We start from the raw sequence: 15,481 nt of genomic DNA on the forward strand, positions 1-15,481 counted from the left end.
GCTACCGTCTCGCCAGCAAGAACGACGCAGGACACTCGGATCCTTCTGCAGTAAAGCTTTAATACATCTTGAGAGATAGATGATCAGCTTCTGAGAGGGAGACCCCAAGCTAAGAAACCCAGCCCCTTATATAAGCCTAGGAGCTCCGAGTGAGACGTGTAGAGCCGAGATTGGTGGTTTGCTCATCACCCCAGATGACGCCACGGGAGAGGCACAGCTTAAACGGTGAACTCCAACTGACAGCGGATGTCAGCGCCATCTTCTAATGGCGATAGCGATAGCGAGGGCGGCTCCTCACATCTCCCCCTATTCATTTATTTTTGAAGCCATAGGACACCCACAACTTTGGAGTGGAGATAGAGGTCAAATCCCCATGTGCAAATTTGGAACATGTACAAAGCTCCTCTCCAGGGTCTTATCCCCAGAGGGAGCCCTGACCAGTCCCGATGTCGTTTTTCTGGGGGAAGGAGATCATGACATAGAACCTTCATGCAAGATGACTTATCTCCCAGGAGAAAGTCGTTATACCGCAGACCTCTCCTGTGCAGTGCTTAGCCTTGCAACTCCTTGGGCTGCTGAAGCCTACCCACTCTATCCCGTGCAATGAGACTAGCCTCGTGGGGTGCAAGAGCCGGGAGGCCAGCGACCTATTGCTTTAACATGGTTAACCAAATGTCAGGGGAGGCTCCGTGTTCTAAGGCAGCAAGTGCTTGTGCCACCATCACTTTGTCTCTTTTGTTTGGGCTCTGAGCTTACACACCATCCAAAGCATCAACACTATTCCACAGCAGAGAACTAGGCTAAATGATCCCACCCCCACCCATTCCTTAAAATAAGAAAATGCAGATGAAATCCAGGAGGAGAGGCCTTCCATCAGAGAAAGATCCAGACGCGTCGAATTCACTTGCAGGATCGCCACTCTCAACTCACGGAGTGTCTGCTCAAACTCAAAAGTCCAATTCTGTAATAAATGTTGAGACAGAGCTTTTGACAGGTTAGCTGCTCTTGTAAAATTCTCATATTGTACTGAAGTGACACAAAGGCCAGGCAACTTTTGTTCACATCCCAATTGGGCCATCTGCCACAATATATCCAATTGTTCCTGAACCAAATTAATCTGTTGGTTTACCAACATCAGGCCTCCTTGTATCTGAGAATTGGCAGTGGCCTGTTTATCTAGGGCCATGGTCACAGTGGCCGATAGTTCATTAATGGTTTGAGTTGTCTGCACAGTGGCGGAAAGTGCAAGGGCCGAGGCGGTAACCGAAGCAGTAACCGCGGCGGCGGCTATCAGGCCCACAATAATAGCAGAGATCCCAAAAATCTCGCTTTTCCCTAAACAAACTCAAACTACTTGGCACCTCAACAGGAACTGGAACAAATCGAGGCATGCGCATTACCAAAGCAAAAGGGTGCTTAATAGCATCCCAGCATAATGCATAAAAACAATTCTAAGCAGAGCAATTTATTTCTTTCTGATTCTTACCTAAGGTATCATTACTCACAACCCAAATAAAGGGCAGCCAAACACAAATTGGAGCAGCTGAATAATTAGTTCTCTTAAAAGGGGTATACTTAACATTGGAGGAGGACCAATCAGATGATCCAGAGCTCTGTCCCTCACTCAGACTGTTGCCTAATGCCCCTTTCCAATCAAAAGTAATCTGTCCCTTCTCACTATATCCTCCAGCAATCATTGCCATAGGAGAAAGATCAGTACAGCTTCCATTAATTCAAAAGGATTAGCATTAGATCTTTCTGGATCCATATGAATAAAATTATCCTTTAATGAAGAAATCACAGTAAAGCACAAGCTTCCTACCAATGACAAGGTTCTCTCATCCTGAAAACTCTGTATCTGAGGATCTAAAGGCAAAAAGGCAAGCCCCAACTCTCTATTAGTTGTGAAAAATCTAGGGAACTCCTGGGCATTATGCATCACTGGCATCGGTAGGGGAAGGTAGACATGATGGCCCACCGTAACTCTCCCATCATACTAGGAACCATCATCCCGAGTAGGAGAGTCTTCATCACCCACTTGGCCTCCATCCTTCTTATTCTGGAGTTGTGAAGGAGCTCTTCGAGTGAGTCTTTCAGGGATCCACAGGGGGTTTTCTTCCTCCTGTGGAAAAACACACACAGCTCCCCTGGATCTTATAAGAATAGGATCCGGGCCTTTCCAGAGATCAGTCAAGACATCTTTCCATTTTACCATTTCTTTTGGCCTATCAGGCTCTAAACTGTGGCGATCGGCCGCAGTGTGGCCTTGGGCATCAGAGTTCAAGAAATTAAGGGTAAAAAGTGCCATGGACACAGCAACTCTTGGTACCGAGGGTAGAACATCCTCAATACTCCCCTTTTGTTTAATCAGATATGATTTGAGTGTACGATGGGCACGTTCCACAATGCCCTGTCCTTGAGGGTTATAAGGTAGGCCAGTTAGATGGGTAACATCCATTTGCCGACAAAACTGTCGGAATTTTTGAGAGGTATATGCTGGTCCATTGTCTGTTTTTAAAATTCTGGGTTTTCCCTAAGCACTCCAGGCCTCAAGGCAATGTTGAATCACATATGAGGCCTTTTCCCCTGTTAGGGGCGTGGCGAACATTACGCCAGAACAGGTGTCAACAGAAACATGAACATATTGAAGCCTTCCAAAAGAGGGAATATGAGTAACATCCATCTGCCACATCTGCAATGGTCTAATGCCACGTGGGTTTATTCCCACGTGGGGAGCAGGTAAGAATTCGCAGCAATTCTGGCATTGAGTAACAATTTCCCTAGCCTCTTTCCTGGATAGAGCAAAACGACGGCGCAAGGTCTCAGCCGTCACATGAAAGCGCTGATGGAACTCTTTTGCTGCTTGTGCGTGGGTAGACAAGGCAGCGGCCACCAGCTTTGTAGCCTTGTCCGCTAAGTCATTCCCTAAGGACATGGGACCTGGGAGTCCAGAATGTGCTCGGACATGGGTAATGAAAACAGGAAATCTCCTATTTAACAAGGCAGCTTGTATCTTCTGAAAGATGTTAGCAACTCTGCTGGAGGATCTTATTATTCCAGCTATCTCAAGGAGATTAACTGCATTAACCACATAAGAGGAATCTGATACAATATTGAGGGGTCCTGGAAAAGCCTCAAGAACCTCCAGTACTATCAGACATTCTACAACTTGAGGTGAAGTTTCATTATATTGTTTAGATATAACCCTATCCTTGACCACATAAGCTCCCATACCAGTTTTCGATCCATCAGTGTACACCACAGTCCCATCTGGGAGTGGGTCTTTAGCTGTCACTTGTGGAAACACTATAGCCTGGTTTAGGGCAAACTGTAAAATTGGATGCTTTGGAAAATGATTATCAATTTGTCCTGAAAAGGAAGTAACTAAAACTGCCCAATCACTAGATGTGGCTGCCAAGGTCTGAACTTGTGCAGCAGTATAAGGCACAATCAAGGAATCAGGATCCCTGCCAAAATGCGTAACAGCTGCTTTTATTCCACGAAGCGTGAGCTGTGCAACAGCATCAGGGTACCAGTCAATAATCTTAGCAGGGGAAGCATTTGGATGAATCCAAAGTAATGGTCCATGTTGCCACAGGACTGCAGTTGGCAATTGAGCTGTCTTAAAAACACACAGATTAAAAGGTAGTGACTCCTCAATACGTTGTAATTGTGCTTCCTGTAAGGCCTCTTCCACCATCTGTAAGGCTCGGTGGGCGGCAGGGGTAAATTTTCTGGGTGAGGAGATATGAGGCTCACCCTCCAGGAGATCGAAGAGGGGTTTTAGATCAGCAGATGGAATTTTTAAAAAGGGCCTCAACCAATTTATATCTCCCAGAAGTTTCTGAAAATCATTTAATGTTTGTAAGTGGTCTTTGCGAATTTCTATTTTCTGAGGAACTATATTTTTGGGAGTAATCATTGAGCCCAAAAAGAGGCCTGTATCTGCAATTTGAACCTTTTCTGAGGCAATCTCTAATCCCCACTGTTTTAATTCAGCCACCAGCATGGGAAAAGCCTTTTGTAAAACATCTAACTCTTTGTGACAAATAAGAATATCGTCCATATAATGGATCATGATTAAAGATGTAAATTGCTTCCTAATTGGCTCCAAAGCCTCCTGCACATACAGCTGACATATTGTTGGGCTATTGGCCATGCCTTGCGGCAGTACCTTCCACTGAAATCTCTTGTCTGGTTCCATATGATTAAGAGAAGGGATAGTGAAGGCAAACCTTGGTCTATCCCGTGGGTAAAGTGGAATAGAGAAGAAACAATCCTTAATATCTATAATAATAAGCTTCCAATCTTGAGGAAGTGCAGAAAGCAAAGGAAGTCCTCTTTGAACAGGGCCAAAAAGATGCATCTGATTGTTAATGGCCCGCAGGTCGTGGAGTAATCTCCACTTCCCAGATTTCTTCTTAATAACAAAAATTGGTGTATTCCATGGGGAGGTAGAAGGCTCTAGATGCCCCAGCCGTTCCTGTTCTTGCACTAATCTTGTGACAGCCTCTAATTTTTCAGAGGATAGAGGCCATTGAGAGACCCATAACGGCTCCTCTGTTTTCCACGGTATGGGTCGTGAAGCCTCAACGGCCCCTAAATAAAACCCAGTCCTTTTCTACCCCGATTTCCATGTTGCGTAATGGGTTTTATTCTGCCTTGTTCTTGCCTACCCAAGCCTCTACCCTTTGTATACCCCATCTTTGCCATAATGGCTGATGCCTGGGGGAGTATTCATTAGTTAGGGTCATGCCCATGGCTTGTAACACATCCCGTCCCCATAAATTTACAGGGAGTGGCAACACATAGGGGGTAAAACATCCCTGTTTGCCCTCAGCGTTCCGCCAGGTTAAGGCTGAGGCACTGATGGCAGGAGAGGACTGGTATCCAAGACCTTGTAGAGAATGAGATGAAACAACAGTGGGCCAAGACTTCGGCCACCAATGGAGTGAAATAATGCTTTTGTCTGCTCCCGTATCCATTATCCCTTCAAATTCTTTTCCATTAATTAACAATTTTATTGTAGGTCTCTCATTTAGGGGTATAGCCAGATAGGCTGAATCACTTCCAGAAGATCCCATAGCCCTTTTTTGTAAAGTGTAGGTTTCTCCATCCCCGAGGGAGGGCAGCAACACCAGTTGTGCAATTCTATCTCCCTGCTTTATAGAAAATACACCCCGAGGGCTAGAACAGAGAACTTGAATCTCCTCTTTATGATACGGGTCAACAATCCCAGGATATATAATGAGTCCCTGTAAAGTTAAGGAGCCACGGCCCAGAATAAGCCCAATGGTGGCAGGGGGCAAAGGTCCAGGGGAATGGACTGGGACCGGTTGAACATTCATTTGGGGCATGAGTAAGAAGTCGGAGGCGGCACGCAAGTCCATTCCGGGGGTTCCTCGGAAGCCTCTACTTCCTCTTGATTGCTTTTCTGAAATCGGTTCCCATATTTCTGAGGGCCCTGGGACCATGGGCCCCGTGACCCGTTTTTTGATTGGGGTACCTTGGGTTCTTCAATAGGGGGCAGAAGCCTCCCTTTCATATCCCGGACTGACCTGCATTCACTAGCCCTATGATAACCTTTACCACAACGACGGCAAAGCTCCAGTTCTCTTGTTCTTTCAGGGGCTTGACAATCTTTCTTAAGGTGCCCCATTTTCCCACAATTAAAACAAGCTTTTCGACTAGATAAATCTCTACGCCTGTGCGTTTGTAAAATGGCGGCAGCTAGTCCTGCATTGGTTAGGGGTCCCCCAGCTCCCTGCACACTCTGAGCCAATCTTGTAAACCTTTGCTTTTGCGAGGGGCGATAGCCGCTCGACATTCCTGGGTTGCTTGTTCATAGACAAGTTGCTCAATCAGGGGCATAGCTTGTTCTGAATCACCAAAGATGCGACCGGCGGCCTCGGTCATTCTGGCCACAAAGTCTGAAAATGGCTCTTGGGGTCCTTGGACAATCTTTGTAAGGTGTCCACTGGATTCTCCCTTTTTGTGAGGGCCTTCCATGCTTTAATAGCGGCGGCCGACACCTGACCATAGACGCCCCAGATGTAGTTGGTTTGATTAAGGGCATGTTGACCCTGACCTGTCAGCATTTCAAATGTCCACTGCCTCTGATTCTCATCTTCAGCCGTGGCATTAACTCTAGCTTGCGCCTGGGCTGCATCATACCAGAGAGCCTTCCATTCCATGTATTGTCCCATGTTGGGAAGCACTGCTTTCACTGTCGTCTGCCAGTCAGTGGGAGTCATGGCAAAATTAGCAAGCCTTTCCACCTGTATTGTGGTAAAGTTAGCATTGACCCCATAATTACGAACGGATTCGGCCAATTCTTTGATTTGATTGTAATCTACGGGGGTATGTACTCTTCCGCCTTCCGCATTCTCGAATACTGGAAAAGCCATTTGTATTTTTCTCCGTTCCTCTAAAGGTAAAAAGGAGTCAGTACCAGTATTCAGCCGAAGCTCATACTGCGGAGGCGCCGAGGGGCGTGAGCCCGCCGGATTTATAGGCGGTGGCCTCACATTCATTTTTGTTTTCAGCGGCCGGTGTCTATCAGGGTGATATCTTTCTTCCTCATACCGTGCCACCTCCTCCTCTAGACCACCTTCTTCGCTAGAATCCAGAGTGTCAGAATCGGAATTATCTAGCTCCAAGGCTTCTAGCTCTACCGTAGGGTATAGGCTAGATTCTGGCTTTTTCTTTTTCTTAGATTTGTTAGGGGGTGAATGATCACTCCCTTCTTTCTCTCCCCTTTCTTAACTTCTTGGGAGGGCCTTTTTTCTTAGACATGTCTTTCCTTTTGCGAGCTCCCATTCTCTCACTCCGTTCAGTTTCTGACATGCTATCCTGAACTTCCTCTAAGGTTCCCTGACTTTCTACTATAGCAGGGTGACAGGCCTCATCCTCCAAGCAGTTTTTAACTAGCTTCCAAATGGCTTTGGTACCTAAGCGGAGATCTCCTTCTGCATGCTTCCTGTCTAGTTCTTTACCTAGCTTGTTCCATGAGGCCACAGTGAGGGACCCGGAACAAGCATACCATGGTGCCACTCTATCTACCTCCTTCACAAAATTTTGAAGTGTTCGTGGTGCAATTTTGAGATCTCTTTGTTTTAGCACAGTCTGTAGGGCAGTAACCACTGACTGTGACAACCCCATCGCGCTGGCGGCTTATCTAAAAACGGCGCTCGACTCCTTTACCAGACTGACAGCACCGTTCTGTCAGCACCAGCCACGATGAAGAAGAAGGACAAACAGGACTAGCACCAAAGCCTCCACTGACCCGTCCCACGGTGATGACAAACTAAGGCCAAAGTCGAGAAAAGGGGTGTTCAGGATAAAGCATACCTCTCTGAACTTATGTCCCTGCAGTTCTGAATCCGCCCCGTCTTCCGAGGGGTCTCCGCAGCGCCGGCGATGTTGAAGAGTTCCCGGGTTTCGGCACCAGATGTCCCGCGCTACCGTCTCGCCAGCAAGAACGACGCAGGACACTCGGATCCTTCTGCAGTAAAGCTTTTATACATCTTGAGAGATAGATGATCAGCTTCTGAGAGGGAGACCCCAAGCTAAGAAACCCAGCACCTTATATAAGCCTAGGAGCTCCGAGTGAGATGTGTAGAGCCGAGATTGGTGGTTTGCTCATCACCCCAGATGACGCCACGGGATAGGCACAGCTTAAACGGTGAACTCCAACTGACAGCGGATGTCAGCGCCATCTTCTAATGGCGATAGCGATAGCGAGGGCGGCTCCTCACAGATTTATGTAATGGTTTCACAAATTTATATTCTGATCAACTACCTCCAAGAGTTCACTTCTCACCATGTCTACAAACATCACTGCCTTTTGTTTTCTTTATGATAGCCATTATTTTGGGGCTAAGATGGATCCTCAGCAAGGTGACAATAAAAGTGCTTGCAATTCTCCATACACCAGTAACAAACATCCATGGCAAGGAAGCTAGTGATCACCTAGGGAGCATTATGTTCCATTCCTGAAACAAACAGAGAAGACAACATCCTAGAAAGACAAGATAGAGCTGTGGTAAAAGCAAAAGCATAAGCTTTATTCACTGGAATGGGCCGGTACTCACGGCTAATCAGCTAATTGGTCATTGGCTATGGAGCTTTATTAGGCTTATGTGTCTTCTCTCCACTGTGAGTCCTGTTCAGGTACCTGACCCCTTGCCTTCCCACCAGTTCAACTCAAGGTGTCTTCTGGGAACAAGAAGTTGACATCTCATGAAGTTTACTTTTGCATTCCCTTCTGTCTATACTCCTCTAACTCTTTCTCAGCCACACCCCTCAGAGATCAGCCACAACTGTTGCCAAAAATGGGGCCTAGATTGCTCTAGAAACTAAACCTGTCCCTCCCATATCATGCACTGAAAGTTCTTTCTTTTGACAACACTTGGCAAAAATTTTGAAGCACTTAGGAAACTCCTGGCCCTGAAATACCTACTGAAGATTTATTCATCAACAAACCAGTGCATCTCACAGTTATGGAGTCTTTCTACATGATTGGTTTCTGTATACTCTGGGCGATGGGCATTTGTGGATGATCTTTCTCAGCGTTTTTGTTGGTGCTGCATACAGAGGCTCCTGATGGTTGAAAGCAGATTTCCTATCCTCCATGTTGTTGAACTCATTGATAATTTGAAGAAAATATCTGGTAGAACTTTTGGGATGTCTTATATGTACTATGACATCACTTGATAATAATTTGATATATTTTTCCTATTTGTATCCCTTTGATATGCATCACCTATAGTGTTGCTCATTATGGCTACTCTCTGGACAAAGAACTACAACTAAGGAGAGGGGGGATTGTGGGGGAGTGTGGGAGGATGGGCGGGAGAGGGAACTGGGTTTGACATGTGAAGCAAGCTATTTAAAATTAAAGTAATAAAAAAGTTTAAAAAACAAATCCCCTTCCTAAAGAGAAATTCATTTTATAACTTCTGTAAATCTAGACATCCCTGACTAACCTATCAGCCTTGTAGGGAGAACAGTCTAGAGTAGTGAGTGTCTCATAATAGACTCAGCTCACTTACAAATGTCCAATTGCCAACTTTCCTTAAACTTAGACTTCTTCAGTTGCTTTCTCCTCCTCCATTTCCTCACCGAATTTCTTGGCATGCATTTTCCCTCATATTTCTGTGTATGGGTATTAAGGACTATTCTTGGGCAGTGCTTGCAAAATTAGGGTTCAACTCTGCATGGCTGAAGTACTGAAAACATTCTGAAAAAGAAAAGAGAAATCTCTAACTTTGGAAGAAGGAGGTGCTGAAAAGCCACCCCTGTGTCACAGGAGAGACTCCTGGAAAGGAAACCCCAGCTTTGGTCTGTTCAGGGAGAATGAATGAGCAAGGAGTGAAAGGCTGTGCCCTGTGACATCAGCAGTCCCATCTGGAAATTCTATTGTGTCCTGGAGATCTCTTGGAATCCCATGATGTCACTTGTGTTGTAGCAACACTGGCTGCCCTTAGGACAGTTGTTCATTGCCTGTAAGGTCACTTATAGAAATGTTTTCAAGACTGCGAAGTATATTTGGGAGGAGGAATGGACAACATGGAGAGACCAGAGTGAGGAAGAAGGAAGCAGGCCCTAGGTCTCACTGGAAAACATGGTTCTGGAGAAGACACCGTGAGTTCAAGGAAGGGACTGTGGGCACTCTGTGTGTGACGGCCTTGAGCCTTCCAGGGATAAGGCTCAGGAACTGGGAGCTTCTGGGGAGCAACAGACCTATCCTGCTTCTCTGGTTTCCTAAAGGATTCACCCACATCAAGGATTCATGAAAATTGTTTAGACAGAGTCAGGAATTGACAAGACTCTAGTGTTAGTGCTGGGAATCCTCTGTTTTCATGGTGAGGGGAGAATGAGGCACAGGGGAGTCAATGAGATTTCAATACCTTCGCTGTACTTTGCCTACACTGGAGCCCGATAGGTTGACAGGCAATGATTAAAGGGAAAGAAGTGAGCCTTGGCAAAGGTTGAGTTTGTTATGCTTTACATCACTGCCACTAGCAGGGCTCAGCTACAAAGTGCAGCTGTCTTCCAGTGACCCCTAAGGTTTCCATCTTTCCAGGTATGGTGGCACAAAGGTCTCCAGTTCAGCTGAGAACTATTAGAGCCCATGAACAAGGTAAGAGACTGCCTCTTACTTCAAGCTCTGGGTTTCCTGGGCTAATTGTAAGGATGGGTTCTGAGTCAGGGGACTATGTTCTGCCACTGTGTAGCTTCTCCATTAACATGAGAGTCTGAAGCATCAAGTAATTTATGAGGTCTTCCCTATTCTACCTGAGGGAATGTGACCATACCAATTAGCTCCAGGCTTCTTAAAGCACATGACTGAAGGCTCTAAACCCAAGGTACATTCTCTGTGGCTGTGAATAAGATTTAGGAGTCTGTCCCCTGGGTCACCTGGTACAGGGATACAGAAGAAAGCAGGTAACTGTTGAGACACTCCCTCCCTATAGAAATAACTGGCATCCACAGAGGTGAAGACACAATTCTGGTCTTTCAGAACCTGCTAGGGTACAGTGTCATCTATCAGTCACTTCCTGAGCATCCTTCATTGTGTCAGATTGGCCTGAGTTGAGGTAGTGTGTAGGGAAGGTGCTGTCATTTGACTTCTAGAATTGGGTATTACTGAGATACCTAACCTTGTCTAACATGGTTGTCAGTGTGATGTAATATAGGAATGGATTTATTTTACCCAACATTACTCATTTGCTTTGTGGTTCATCAAGCACATGTTGCAAGCCCTATCCTGACCTCTGGAGACTTTTCTATCCAGGCAGAGCATGGTGCTAACCCTTCATTTCAGCACTGCCAGGAAATTCAAAAGTGTAAAGTTGGGCTCTGCAAAAGGTCTAGCACAAAGGACTCTCCTTTTGTGCGTTTATCCTAACCTCCTCATGCTCCAGTGAATATTGTAATTTAAGCTGGCTGTGTCCCAATTCCTGAGGACATGGACATTGTACCAGGTGATTCCTGATCAAGGAATTTGTCTTTTGGGAAGCTTTAGAATCTCTAGGTAAAGAACTATGGCAGTGACACACTCTATATGATCCATGACTACGACAAATTCAATTTTCTGAAAATGCCTTTGCATATCTCTCTATGGACTCTCAATAGCCAATCACCTTTCCTCAAATTTGAGTGCAGGAATGGACATCAATCTCCATGGGAGTTTTAGCTCTTGTGTTTTGGGCTCACCTGGGAGCCCCAGTGATTAGTGTCTCTAGCCTGGCCTGTCACAAGTTGGTCACATATTTGATAACTTATGAGGGTTGGAATGTGTTCTGCTTAACTTTGGGGGTAATTGTCATCAATTATGGAATTTATCTTGTTCTCACAGGACAACTACAGTCCCCGCCACAACAATATATTGTACCAGCCATGTGGATTCTCTGCATTGTGCTTGTCATCTTTAGGGGACTGAAATCTCCTGTCCACATTCCCGAATTATTAACCTAGAAATATTTATTTCTCTTGTTATTGATTAGAGATCTCTACAAGGGGCTGAAACATATCCTGGGATGTTTTTGGAAGTGAGTCTTCAACTTGCATATATGAAGTTGTGAATATATTCTTATGAAGCACAGAGAGAGGCCTCTGGCTTTATAATGAGGACATAGTGAAGGTCTTCCATTATGTATCTATGGAAGTTCCTGGGTAGGGCAGTATTACTTCCAGTGAATTGCAGAATCTAGTTATTAGGTAGGTGAGGAGTTCTGGCTGACACTAACTGTCCCTTCTCTGGACAATTCTATTGTATTGTGGAGAGCACTTGGTGTTCCCTGTGATATCACCAGTATTCAGGGAACACCAAGTGACTGTGGGATATGCTTAAAGTGTCTTTAGACATGTTTGCAAGCCTGAGCGGAGATAATTGAGAACATGGGAAGTCCAGAGAGGCAGAAGGAAGCTGACCTTTGGTCTCAGTGTAAAACATGAAGAAATAAATGGTTCTGGGAAAAGTATAGTGAGTCCTGGTCAGGAGATGGGTAGCTTCCTGGAGCAGGTGGAGCTTGAGCTAGGCCTTACAGTTGTGGGGCTTAGCATCTTGGAAGGAATGGGCTTAACCTGCTTTTATCTGGTTTTCCTCAGAGCAGGCCCACTGTAAATATTTCTGATAGTTAGTGTGATAGAGACATGAACTGTCAAACCTGCTGCTGCTTTTCTGGGTGATCCTTACTCTACTTTTGAGAGAGAGGAAGAATCCTCACCGACTTTTGAGTGAGAAAGAAGGCCAGCAGAAGCAAAGGGGTGACTAATAAGGCATCTCTCTCAGGCTGTGGTGTGTGCATTCATCCTATTGAATTCCTTCAGTTTCCATGGGAATTGATGCTAATAAGGAGGGAGGGAAACTCCCCTGGCCATGCACCAATACCTCAGGTGAGTTTGTTCTGTACAAATGTGATGAGAACTTGATGCTGCTAGCTCTAGGGACAACAGCACTTACCTGCATCATATTAGAAAAGAGATGACACTCTTCAAATCTACACAGCTGGACTAGCTTTTTGTCTTCCAGGAACAGGGGACTAAGTCTCTGAATGAGGCACATGACTAGTCATGGTGTTTGAAGTGAGAGACTTACCTCATGGACACCAGTGTGAGCATAGCTGCCCTGTCCTCTTTGGAGTTCACTGGGTCCCTAGCATTTACTCTTCTTTGGGCTTCTTCTTGGTACTCAGCATAGACACTCCTGGCCCTATGCCATTCAAGTATTCCAGTTCACTTGTATTTATCTGCCTGCAGGGACTACTGAGGAGGCACCATCCCAACTCTCTACTTTCACAAAGCAGGACAAGCAGATGGAGAAGCTGGAGGAACTTACCATTAAGCTACAGAGTATAAAAAATGAGCAAATTGAGCTGAGTGCAATCCTGGAAAGCTATACCAAGATAGATTTTTATAACAGGTAGTCATTACTCTCAGTTCTCTGACCCCACAGTGTCAAGTCAAGATTTGCTGAGTTCAAGAGGCTAATGATTCAGGGTGTCCTGGTGCATAAACTAATTTTCCTGAGCACATGAGAGGCAGAACTTGGAACCTGGGTAGTCATGAGATGTGGGCCCAGGATCCTCTGTTTTCTCCAAATGAAAAGCAGAGCCCATGACTTGAATCACAGTCTGGAGATCGGGACAGCAATGTGTTTGTTCAACATTCATTGAAAGAGGCCTTGACTGGTGCTGGCTTGAGGGACACACTAGGAGAGCCTTTGTGCTTGACGAGAAGGCAAATGAGTGCTAAAAGCTCCTGGCAGCACCAGGATGGGGCTGGTAACATTCATTAATCTCAGTTTGTGGCTGGAAGGCCTGAAGCTCATCACTGCTACACTCTGGTTTCTTCTTTATATTATAAGAAAGTGACTCCACCCTGCATTTCATGGACATCCTGATTGTATGTGGGAGCAGAGTAGAAGGCCTGTGAATGTGTGTGTGTGTGTGTATGTGTGTATGTGTGGACGTGTGTGTGTGTGTGTAAGTGTGTGTTTTCTGCATGATCTAAGGTTTTGCCATTCTCACAGTTTCCATGGAACGCATGTGTTGTGGCCACTTTGATCCGCATATCTCTTGGCCACTGTGCTCACATTGGTGGAACATTGCAATCCCCTGTAGAGTTTATAAAACTACCCTGAATTTGGGACTCCTTCCTGGAAATACTGATAGTGTGCTCTGTTCCTCTGTGTAGCAATAGGCACACAGGAATGAGAATCCCTCTTCTAAAGACAGGAGAAATGTCATCAGATGTCTCTGTTGAGCAAAGATATGTGGTAGAGATTCCAGGGAACATCGTAGAGAGCTAATCTATAGAACAAGCACACAAAGGGTGCCCATATGGGCCTCGATAACTCCCTTCAGACACCCTGCCTCTTCTAGCCTGGGGAGAGGATAGAAAATATATTAAGCACTAGGAGGCCCCAGTGAATCAGTGCCAGTCTGTGGAGTCCACTAGGCTGAGGTAGTCCAGGACAGCCTGATTTCATATGATCCATGAGGTTCATGGGATTCTTTTCTCCTGGGGCCATGCCCTATCCCAGGCTGAAATCTTTTGAGATGATGAAAAAGGTGCATAAGCAGGTAATGTGTGACCTTCAGAGATTTCCCTTGGAGATCAGTGATAACTTGAACAAGTGCAAGCAGCTGATTGAGGAGAACAACAAATGCTACAGGTAAGTGCCAGATTAAGTTTATGAATGGCTGATTCTGCTCTCTCTGTCTTTGACTCAAAGTGGAGGCTCTGGTTCTAGCCTGTCTGCCTCATAGCATCTGTCGCCTTGTTGCCCTTGGACCTGTGCCTCTTGGACTGTTTTTACTAAGTGTGAAAAGACACTGAGTCCCTCCCAGAAATGTCCTACATAGGAGCCTCTACATAAAATATGTTTTACACCATGAAGGGGGTGTCAGGATGCCCAGGGACTCTCAGGCTCTGACAGGGGATTCACAGTGTTGATACCATGTAACCGACAGACAGAATTTATTCTGGTTGGGATTTTTGCCCTCCCCAAGAGAGAATTAGCCCTCTATCTGGTATGCTTTCCGAATACTATGAACAGGTAAACAAAGATGTGGGCTTCATGCTGTTCTCAGGGATGCAGTAAAGCTCTTGGTGCCAGGGTTTTCAGAAGTACTTTAAATTTTCTGGAATTTGGTTGTTTTCTTGATTTGACCTTCTCCCAAGTGATGCTGGCTCTACTACTGTCAGCTCTGTCTCGGAACCCGGGACTTTTAAGGGGTGGTAATACTTGGAGTTTGGGATGGCAAATGGAGCCTATTTGGGACTTACCATTTTTTGGATGTTGGTTCAGTTTCCTCCACAGAATTGGCCTACCAGATTTGACTCAGTTGAAAAACAATGTCCATGCGTTGAAACTGGAGAATGAAAAGCTGTTGGAGGAGCAGATTGCACTGCAAGAGACCTGTGAAGAAGCTCCTTAAGGAGGTCCAGGAGAAGATCTGTGACCCCTGTGCTGAGCAGCATCAGGTAGGCTGAGTCACTGGGGCACACAGCACATCTGTCCAACCATAAAAGAGTCTCTCATGAATCAATGCACCTACTCAATTTGACATCTACCAAATACCATGCAATTGTTCATTTCTGTGATCATTCACAAGTCTCTCTGGAGAGATATAATCTTGCAAGAAATTGATTGGCAAGGAAATTCTCCTGCTCTGATGGAACTCTTAGTACAGTCAGTCACATATCACATGTCATTGTATAAGCAGGGTCTCTATGCAGGGAGCTAGGTAGGGAACAGCCCAGGGACTTCATGGATGAGGTCAGGGCCTGTGCCTCATTTGCTTTGCAGTTGTTACCTAAGATCACAGGTAGGAAGCAGTTTGGAAGAACTGGATCCTAGTGTCAATGCCAAATGAATGGTTCTCACTGTCAACTTTGGGGTGTGATCTACTTCTTTTTTCCTACATCCCAATGTGTTCTCTTCCCTTTGCTCAACTCTTGGTTCACACTG

General features: G+C 45.5%; 1 long non-coding RNA gene across 2 annotated transcripts; it reads left to right on the forward strand.

Moving 5' to 3' along the window:
- The first annotated feature begins 9,475 nt into the window (after window positions 1-9,475).
- LOC121138730 lies at window positions 9,476-14,936 on the forward strand. 2 transcript variants are annotated; one of them, XR_005875598.1, is made up of 4 exons: window positions 9,476-9,610; window positions 12,766-12,928; window positions 14,051-14,182; window positions 14,819-14,936. It is a non-coding gene; the product is annotated as an uncharacterized LOC121138730 (long non-coding RNA). The 2 variants fall into 2 exon arrangements; XR_005875597.1 differs by lacking the exon at window positions 14,051-14,182.
- Window positions 14,937-15,481: the final 545 nt, after the last annotated feature.

This window comes from Mesocricetus auratus, unplaced genomic scaffold, assembly GCF_017639785.1.
Source record: "Mesocricetus auratus isolate SY011 unplaced genomic scaffold, BCM_Maur_2.0 contig_6736_pilon_obj, whole genome shotgun sequence".
Taxonomy (NCBI): domain Eukaryota; kingdom Metazoa; phylum Chordata; class Mammalia; order Rodentia; family Cricetidae; genus Mesocricetus; species Mesocricetus auratus.